Consider the following 10,717-nt stretch of genomic DNA (forward strand, 5'->3'; position numbering starts at 1 on the left):
TAGATCGAAATTTTTCCAATCAACGATCTGATAAATATCGATGTTGATATCCNGATGTAACAAAGTTTTCGATACAAAGCGATGTATCGTCCCATTATTGGGAGCGCAGAATCTTGGAATCTAGTATCGGGTCACGTATCTCGAGACATGAAATACCTTTAATTCGAGTTTCTCATTTTGCCTGGAGCGAGTCGAACAAGGTGTAGTCGTTCGATTCGACACGCGTGTAAACGTGACTAGACATTTCCCTTTGATTGCAGGCATTCAGGGCGTGCACTCTGATTTTTCCCAATTTTCCCAATTCAATACGCCGGCGTCGTCATCGGCCCTTATTCACCGGAGAATACCGGTTTACGGATCCTGTTACGTTCTTGAGAGAGATACGACGAAGGAACGAGAACGACTGTAGTAATAATAATAATAGTACTGGTGATTCGGTTAAACGTGTCAAACGAGAGGAATACGTTAAACGTAGAGAGAGAGAGAGAGAGAGAGAGAAAGGAAAGGGAACGCGAATAGCGCGAGAAGGGAATCGGAAAGACTCGACTTGATTGAACTCGCTCGCGACACTCGAGAAAGAAAACCACTTGAGGCAAAAGTTTCTTCGAATTTCAAATAATCCCGAATGGATCGCAATTTGTGGACCGGGGAATCCGAGTTTCACAACTGGTAAAAACTTTTCTGCATCTCGGCTTTTCACCGCCTCCAAAGATGCGTTCTTTCTTACTTTCTTTTCTTTCTTCTTTTTTTCCCCTCCCCTCTCCCTCGTCGATTCGACCGTTTGCATAGATGTAACGCGCGATTTATAACGCGCTAGGTGTCGCGAAACAGGATCGATATTCGAGGAAAATTATTCCCTTTGAGACTCTCTGTTTACAGTTTCTTTCTTTTCTTTTTTCTGCGATATTTTCCCCTCGTCGGAAATAAGCAAGGCTTCTTTCTCATTGGATTCTTTTCGACAAACTTGTCTCGGCTGTTTTCGTTACCTTCCCGACACAAAGTGTCAAATACTTGTAGGCCGTATCCCCCAGTTGGAGAGGGCGTGGTTTTACCTGTATCGGATGATCCTTCTGAGATGGTTCGACTGATTACGGGAAGGGAGGATAACTTTAACGGTTAAAAGATTGCCTTTAAGGGTGTTAGCTGGACGAGTAATTGGACGGAGTAACCGGATATCTTGAACATCAATGAAAATATCTCAACGCGCCGCCGGGTCAATTAACAAATTGCTATTATTACATTCTATCGTACGTTGACATTTCCCTTATTTTCCGTGGAGATCGATCGTAATTCTCTCTTGCGCATTCTTCGCTTCTTTGCTGGCTTTTCTGATACAGGAATTTACCAGCGACTCTCGGAGCATCCGTTAATCTCGAGATCAACGGATTAAACTTCGTACTCACACATATACGCGTATATACGCAAGAGCAGTGAAAAGTACTCGAGATATAGACGCTATTGTGCTCCATTCGCATGCTTCGCGATTATATCGTGTTTTGCTTCCATTCTGGGATACAATTGTATTATTATTATACTCGACGATAATTTCTAATTCTAATGTTTACCGTTGGCTCGTTAAACGGAGTTGAAGCGTGACAATTCGAAATAAAACTCGCGCGTCTCTCTCCGTCCTTGTCCCTCTAGTTACGTTTGACTAAAACGAACTCGCCGTCCGCTTAGCCTCCGGTCGTCCGTTGATCTGCGGATCAAAGTACCAACCTCAACTATTCTCTCTCTCTCTCTCTCCTTTCCTCCTATTACTTTCCTTTCGAGAATTTACCAGCGTTTCGATTATTCTCGCGGCGAAACCGTACGTCGAATATCTGCCGGCTACTCCTTCGGAATTCATTTTGCCGAATCAACACGAAGGAGGACTATATTTGGTGTTCGATAGTAATTACGTAGTTGAACGAAACGTTTCGGTTATATATATTTTCCCAGCTCGGAATTAAACGCATGCCTCGGGCAGATGGCGTTCGTCAAACGTTCGCCCCGTCGGCAAAGAAGTTTAATGAAACCGTGTTTTCCATCCATCCAGTTGAAAATACCTTTACGCGTAATAATACGCGACGGAGTAACGAGATTGCGATTGTAAAATAATCTCTCGATGGAGAAGGATGAAGGAAGAGGAGGGAGTGTTGGATATATTTTATTCGAAGAATTAACGCAGAGATATCGTTCCTTCGGCTCCGTTCCGTGTTTGCAAACATAGAGATTTTCCGGGATTGTGGATTCTTCCCTCCACAACTGTCGAATAGAGACCGAGAGGTTCGACGTTCGAAAGGAGAAGGAGAGAAGGATTTCGCAAGCTTTCGAAGGGGAAAACGTAAACGCGGGTGAGGGGGGAGGATGAAAGGAGCGGAGGCGGAGGAGTGGAGGCGATGGCGCTTGGTGGAAGCGAGCGAGGCGACGGACGATAGAAGAGGAAAGACGGGAAGGGAAGATGTTGGGCGGATCGTGGAGGGAATCGTGGGACCACGGATGAGAAGCACGCGGATGGGGCGAAGGGAGAAGCTTGGTTCCGCGATGGTGGTAGGGATGGAACGTGGTTCGTTCACTTTCCCGAACGATCGGCTCGCTTCCTCAGGGCGCGGTCGTGACCTCTCCAACGATTGCTCTACCGATCTCACCGAATTTCATCCGTCGCGTCGCCCCCCTTGTTTCCCGGCCTCTTACCTTAGTTTTTAGTTTCCATCGATCCGTTACTTCGTCTAAGCCGAAACTATCGTTCCTCCGTCGATTCCAAAGTCGAAACTTTTTTACCGACTAGTACGCAGGACTGTTTGATAGCCGGTTGTGCGCCAGTCGAAACTAACTTTTTATTTCGAACGAGTAGTAAGTTTTTTTTGTAGAGCAATTCGATTTAAAACAATAGAGAGAGAGATTCTTTTCTCAAAATTTATTAATACTAGTAGATTTTCGAGTAGCGTTTCCTGTATTACGTAAGTTGCAAATATATATGTGTATAATTTAAAGACGTATCGAAATGTTAATCGAAATGAGACGAAATGGCGAAAGCAAATGGTTTGAGGGGGACATCAATTTCGAGCGTCGAGTTTTAAGAAGAATGGTTTTCGGAACACCTGAGAGACGGAGGAAACCGGTTTTTTTAAAAATCGTGCAAACTCGAAGGCACACAGTTTATCCACACAGGCGAAACTGCATCTACCTGCTTTGTAGATGCCGTATTATTACCTGTAACGATCGTTGTCGGATCGGAGTGGAAGTTGTAACGGCAGCGGTCGTAACCTTTGGTGTTAAAGGAACATCGAAGGGCGGGCACTCGTGATGGCCACTCGTGGTCAGAATAGTCGAAGCCAAGTTCGCAGAATTGCCGAAGCTGGTTACAGAGTTTCGACCGGAAGGAAGGAAGCTGTCTTCGTGCTTGAATGCTTTTCGAAAGACCGCCGTTTAAATAATCGTCCGGATGCCGTGAATGTTCGTTAATGAACGAATTGTGCGCCATTGCGCCATGTTTCGAGCAACGATGTTTCTCCTGTATCTCTTTATCGCTTTAAAATATCGTTTATATAAAATACAAACGTTTGATATATATATATATATATATATATATGTATTCTTTCGATTCTTTTTTTTTCTTCTTTTTCCGTTTTTATTTTCAAACGAAATTGTAAAAGGACTCGAACGCTTTGTTCGATCTCGTCAAATCCCCTCGAGGGCACGAAAATTTCGTCTGCTCGACAAAAAGCTAAAACGCTAGTGGTTAACGATCGATGGATAGAAAGTTCATAGATTGTATTACGAGTTTTGATAGCGGTTTCTTTGTGTTTTTTTATCGCGAATCTTCGACTCGTATTTATTGCTTTTCCTGTTCGATTTCACGATGAAACGAAGGCTTGTTATCGAATCGTTATTATACGGTAGCCATCGCAAGAATTGGACGAAAATTAAGGTTGTTTGAAACGACGCGATGATCGATGGTCGAAATATAAAAAAATTTGGAAAAGGAGATTTTTATCGGGAAGGTTGCGTTTCCGTGGCAAAGCTCGCCCTTGTCTCGACCGTTATCGATCGAATTTTCGTATTAACAGCGAATCGATTCCTGGACGAGTCGAACGCGAAGCGAGTCAGAGTCGAGACACGTCCAAGGTGAACCAGTGTTCGAAGAGCAGCGCCGCGAATACCTAGAGGTACTCTACATACTTACTTGGTCGCGGGCGCATGTCGCGCGTAAACCTTAAGTCTCTGTTACGATTCGTATACACGAGGAGGAACGATATACGCCCATGGAATCCCCAGCGGAGATTATACTGTTAAAAATTAGATGGTCGGAAAGAGTGTCGGTTATGTCGTCCTCCGACTTATCGATGCTTCCATATACAGTGTATTCCACGCGCATAATGACTAGCATTACGGATGTCGCATGGTTGGTGAAAAGATATTGGCCTATCGAAACTTATGATCCTCCTGAGACCGACGAAGGTGGTAGTATTTGGTAGTTGCAGAACCTCGGCAAATATCCCTTTCGGACGATTTATCACGGCCCCAGTTTCCGTACTTTGAAGACCAATTTTGAAGTTTTCCCCGCATCTTGCGGATTATTCTTCGAAAAACCAGTTTCCTCGTAAATCCTCCCGTACACGAGAATGTCGTGGACATGTTATATTTCTCCACGAATATATGGTTGAAGAAACGAATACACTTTTTCTTTTCTTTTTTTTTTTTTTTATTACTTCGATCGGCTGCACGAAAGAAAGAAAGAATTTTCCGAAAAAGAGGAAGAAGAAGGGACGAAATTTTTGCGATACGCGTAAGAAAAATTATTTCGTCGATTTTGTGCACGTAATCCAGCCTTGTCTCCTCGGAACAAAAAGATCGAGCATCATTTCCGAACGGATCGGGAACGATTTACGAGTGTGTAAATCTTTCCCCGGAGGGGATTTTTGCGATGGACAGGCAACGAACCGTGTGATAGGATGTGAGCAGAGAGAGAGAGAGAGAGAGAAAGAAAAGGAAATTTCCCAACGATTTCCAGACAACGACGACGATTCGACGAGGCAGGTCGGGCCCGTACGCGTCCGACCACCCGTTATAAATTCGTGTGTCCCGGAACCCATACTCTGGCCGCACCTGCACCTGCATTATCCGTGAGCACAGCTGTGAGCGCAGCGCCAACGCCGCTACTCGCCGCCGATAAATCGAGTTGTAAGTAATGGCCGATCGAGGAGGCCGCGGCTCCCTGCTCTCTGGGATCGGGAATAAAAGGAGGCTATCCCTCTCTAATCCTCCCTTTCCCGGCTATTCTTCCACCTTTGCCTACCGATTCCTCCTCGATTCATCGAAGCGGCGTGTCTCTTCTTTCCCTTTCAATCCTCTTACTTTTCAATTTCCGAAATTTCGGCCAACGCTCCACCCCGAATTTTACTCCGATAGTAAAAGTTCCATTCGAGCGGAAAGATAAACCGAATCCACCGATAAATCCTTGAAATCTATCTAATTCGTTCGAGAAATTCCTGTTTAAATAATTTACAACGAAATTATCGTTGTATCCCATCGTTGTATGGATACGTGGGAACGTAATGGAAAGCGCTGTCGATAAATTTCAAAACGTCTAAACGAACGTGAGATTTATATATCCCAAGGATCGATGCACGATCGTTATTTTCTTTTTAAACCTTTTTCTCCCCTCCCTCCCTCCGTGCAAACACGCGTTACTACACCCGTCGCGTTGAATCGGTAATTACGAGAGTAGCGGAGAGGTTATCGCGTCAATGAAAGCGGCGTTTGTTGCGGTCGAAGGACGTAGCAATCAGCGTTTTAAAGAGAATTTCCGGGGTACATGGAACACGTCGACGACGATAACGACGACGACGATGACGACGATGACGACGTGACGTGGTAGCACGGAAAATTACGAAAGCAGTTAATATTTTTCGGAAAGGGATTCGATCGAGAACAACTCGACGAGTTGGCGATCGATATTCGAAGGATCGCTTCGTTCAATTTGTACGAACGTCGGCCGCTACGTCATATTTTAATTAGCAGAATGCCGGTAGAATTACCACGAATCGCTCTGCAAATACCTATTATTCCGAGCATCGGCGTCAACAGCTGCAATTAATGTGGCGCAAATATTTAGACCGTTTGCGGTTTCGATCCGTACGTCGGTTACCGCTCTGTTTTCGATTCGTCTGTTTTCGACCTGTATATTTTCTCTCCATCATCGCCGTGAAATTCGAACGAAGCTTCGAATCCAAGTTATCGATTCGTTCTTTGTCTTTTGGCTTTTTATTCTTTGAAATGATTTTGCGTAAAATCATTAAATTTCTTCACATTTCCTATTCTGAATTGTTAGAATCTTGCGAGGCATCGTTATCGCTTTCGGACTCACTGTCTATTATTCTAATTTTTCGATTTCTTATACCTAATATTACGTCGCTATCTCCATCTCTATTTTCATTTTATCTGTCGTTAAATCAATTTCATCTTCGCTCGAGCTAATTTTATTTTCGAAATTTTTTTTACGGCTCTTAAACTTTATGAAATTATAATACTTTTGCCACGATCATTGAATCTGAATTAACATTGTTCGAGACATTGTCAGGACCATAGTTTTGTCAGGAATTTAAGATCGAATATCTTATCTCCATTTTAACTTTTTAACTGCGGTTTATAAATCACATATTAAAATTATAGGCAGAGGCGGATGTGGTATATAAACAACATGTTAATTTTTGCTAATATCAAATAGCGGTTTATATACCACTAAAATAAAATAAGTACAATAAGTAAAAAAAATCTTTTAAAATAGAATATTATATTACTTCAGTAATATAATTTAATTTAATAAAATGCATTTGTTGCTTTTATTTTTTATCCTATTTTTCTTATATTTCTTGTGAACATTGCCTAATATGGATAAATCTTCTATTTCTTGCAGTTCCTCAAGAAAAAAGTGCATTGAACAAAATGTTGACGAATATAATGATGAAGTTTTAGTATAAATTTTGAGATTTTAAGTTTCTATAATAACTTGTTACATTTACGCCTTATTATATGATACTTTCTTACTTTATATATTTTTTATAATTTATAAAATAATTAGAATTATATCTATTATGATTTGATTTTAGTAAAATAATTTTTTTCGTTTAGAGTGATCGAGTGCTAAAAGTATCCACAGTTAAAATAAATAAATTTCCTATTATTTTCTAATAAAGAAACAAAGATTCACAAATCAATACCGTACTCTTATTAATTGAAGATAACGAAATCTATCGTAAATAAAAAGTTGCCGAATTTGTCGCTTCTCGAATGCAAAGAGTTAAAAAAGGAAAAATTTACGAAAACAAGAGTTTTTTGAAAAAACATTTTTCAATATTTTACGCGACGAAACACCATAGTCTCTTAAATCGCTTCTCGAGGATAGCGTTAAGTGACCGTTAACGACATAAACGCACCGCGCGTGGGACGTTATAATAATTTGCGTACCGTGCGCGATCAAAGATGTCGTAAATGTAGCTAACCGCTATTTGTCGCTATTTGTTCGCAGAAATTTGATTTCGATAAACTCTTGTCAACTCTTCTTAACTCGTCTTTCCCCTATTTCCCCCGCCATCCTCCCTTTCTCGTCGAGAATCTGAAAATCGAGAAGCGAACGCGTCGAATATCTCGTTCCGAGCATCGCGTGCGAGCAATCATCGAGTTAATTTCAAACGAAGTAACGTATGTGTCGTTTGGAAAGTAATTTCGTTTTTTCACACGAGTGTCGCTAGTCGAACGTTTATCCAGCCAACTTCATTCTAGAGTAGAAGCTATGGGTTGCTCGGAAAGTAATTTCGTTTTTTCACACGAGTGTCGCTAGTCGAACGTTTATCCAGCCAACTTCATTCTAGAGTAGAAGCTATGGGTTGCTCGGAAAGTAATTTCGTTTTTTTACACGAGTGTCGCTAGTCGAACGTTTATCCAGCCAACTTCATTTTAAACCTCGTTGTTACGTATATTTTGAGAGTTGGCATTTCACGTTTTCACATTTATTTATAAGAAAAATTCGTTTGATTCTGTGTTTTGTGTTTTTCGTGCGTGATAACAAAGATGGAAGATCGAAAGGAGCACTTTTGGCATATTTTACTTTTTTATTATCGAAAAGGTAAGAATGCTGTTCAGGCAAGAAAAAAGTTACGCGAAGTGTATGTAGAAGGTGTAAGTAACAGCCAGTGTGAAAACTGGTTTTCAAAATTTTGTTCCGACAATTTCGACATTAAAGGTTCTGGAAGACCGATCGAAACTGACGAAAACGAAATAAAGGCACCTATCGAAACAAACCAATGAACGACACAAATTGTTACGAGATTGAATTTGTCGAATTCGATTGTTCATGATCACGCGAAACGATTTGGTTTCGTTTCGTCATCATGAAAAATTATTTTCAACGGGAAATGAAAAATCCAGGTTCGATCCCGCAGTTGCAATAATATCGAGTTGTATGAGATTTCGCGAGCACAGATTTATAGGGAGAATGGTTACCGAGCAAACTATTCCCGAACAAAATCCCGATAGATTCATCGATGTGTTTACTCCGAGGACAGAGATTTATCGAGGCGAAAGGTTTGCCTCGTCGTTGTACTCGTAGGGAAAGAAAGTAACGATAACCGTTGAAACCGAATCGATAAAACGATGATATCGTTGTGCGTGACGACATACCGATTCTGCCACTTTATACGGATTATACTTGTTATAAGGTCAATTGATCACGAGCGCGGGTCGTGATATATGTCTTTCGTCTGTCATCAATCTTGCGAATGTATTCGCATACGTACATCGCTCTCGATGACCCCGTGACTCGCTTCCACGCTCGCAACTTGCGCAGCTCGATCAAGCGATTAACTTACGAAATGGTATTTAAATTATGCAGAGGAGGGCGCGCGATTGTCCTCCTCTTATCGCGCCATTTCGAATCCAGCCTTTATTTCCCCTCCCCCACGACAATCATTCGAATTTCCGGCCTTTTCGCCCCGTAAACGGGGGATCGGAAACGATGGTAGAAGAAGAATCACGGACGAAAATCGTGCGACGTCTGACGATCGTGCGACTTTTGCCGACGATTTGGACGATCAACCGATTGGACCAATAGAAGGTACAGGAAGAGTATCATTACAGGATTGAAGAGTCAACGGTTGTCTCTTTCTCGCCTTCCCTTTCCATTCGCTTCGTAGCTCTTGGTCATTGTCACGGTCATTTCCAATTACAAATTTCAAGCCGGCGTTTCCTTTCGGCTAGTCGGCTCGCTCGTCCCATTTTATTTGTCGATTTTATTGATCGACGCATTTCTCTTCTTCTTCTTCTTTCACTCTCGAATTCTTTATTCTACTTCTTTCGCCCGCAACGTTTCTGCCGTTCACTCGACCCGTTAAAACTCGATTAACAGTCGCAAATTTAATTACTCCATAACTGCGTCCACTTTTTTTCTACATTTTTTTTTCTTTTCTTTTCTTTTCGTTCGCTTAACTTTCTTTCGACCAATTTTTCTTCCGTTAGACGAATCGAGTTTCGCGGGAACGTAATCGATGGTAAAAAAAAAAAAAAAAAAATACGTTTCTACTACTTTAAATTTCAAATAAAATAGAATAATATACGGAAGAATAATTTTGTAATGCAATTTTACGCTGGGAAACTTCGTTAAAGCGGATACGCGTTCGTCGACGAAGTAATATAAATACCATAGTTGAAAATGCGTTCGCGGGAAAGATAAATATTGATTCTACATCGTTAAGACTTTCGATTCTTTCTTCATCGGATCTAAATAGTTGGCAAAGTCAACTCGACCCATCGAATCCATTACTATATTAGTACGCTATATAACCGCGATATTGAAGCGCATAACAAATTTACCTTCCCTCTCGTGGCGCGGAGGGAGGGGAAAGGGGGAGGGAAATCGAAACGTCTCGATCCAATTATTAATTTACAGAGATGGCGTTGCGCGATTCCAATTCTTCTTTTCGTTATTTCGCGTTGAAGTTGAAACGGCGTTGTTTCGGGCAAATTACGCGGAACGGAACAATAAGATGGGCGGGATAAGAAGAGATATGCGAGGGTAAACGCGAACGACATAATACTTGGAGGCCCTGTATTCAAAGCGGAGCACAAGGACGTAGTCCTCGTTGAACAAGCAGCTCTTTACACCGATGATATCCGAGGTGGCGAATAGGAATCTCGCGTTAAGATTCGCGGTGCCTAGCCAGGACCGTGTCAAGAGGGTGGCTGGCAAAGGCTCCGCGTTCGTGGGTAATATGATTATTCCGCTCTGCCGGATGGCCCGAATCCGTGCGGCAAACTTTACAAGTTGTGCGCGAGTACCGCTCCAAGATAATGAAACGATCCACAAGTTGTCGACCGTTCTCCTCTACTCTTCCACCGCTATCGACCGTTCCTCCACCGTTCGCAATTTCTCTCCTCCTTTGCTTCGCCTCCTTCCTCCTCCCCCTCCCTCGAGATAAGCCAAAGGAAATTCATCCCGTTTCTTTTATCTCTTCTTCCCGACAATGTCAACTTTTATCGCGTTGTCGAAACTCGACAAATTGGAAGATTACGTTTTCTCGTTTGCTCCTTGCTCGATATGCAACGGTGAAAACATCAAAAGAATCGCGGATCGCGCTCCTTTATTTTCTTACGTCTCGTCGATGCTTGTTTACCGGCTGCTGAAACTGGAACAACGAGTTTCCACTTATTATTCTCCTGTTTTTTATTTTTTTCTTTT

Source organism: Apis dorsata, unplaced genomic scaffold, assembly GCF_000469605.1.
Source record: "Apis dorsata unplaced genomic scaffold, Apis dorsata 1.3 scaffold_92, whole genome shotgun sequence".
NCBI lineage: Eukaryota > Metazoa > Arthropoda > Insecta > Hymenoptera > Apidae > Apis > Apis dorsata.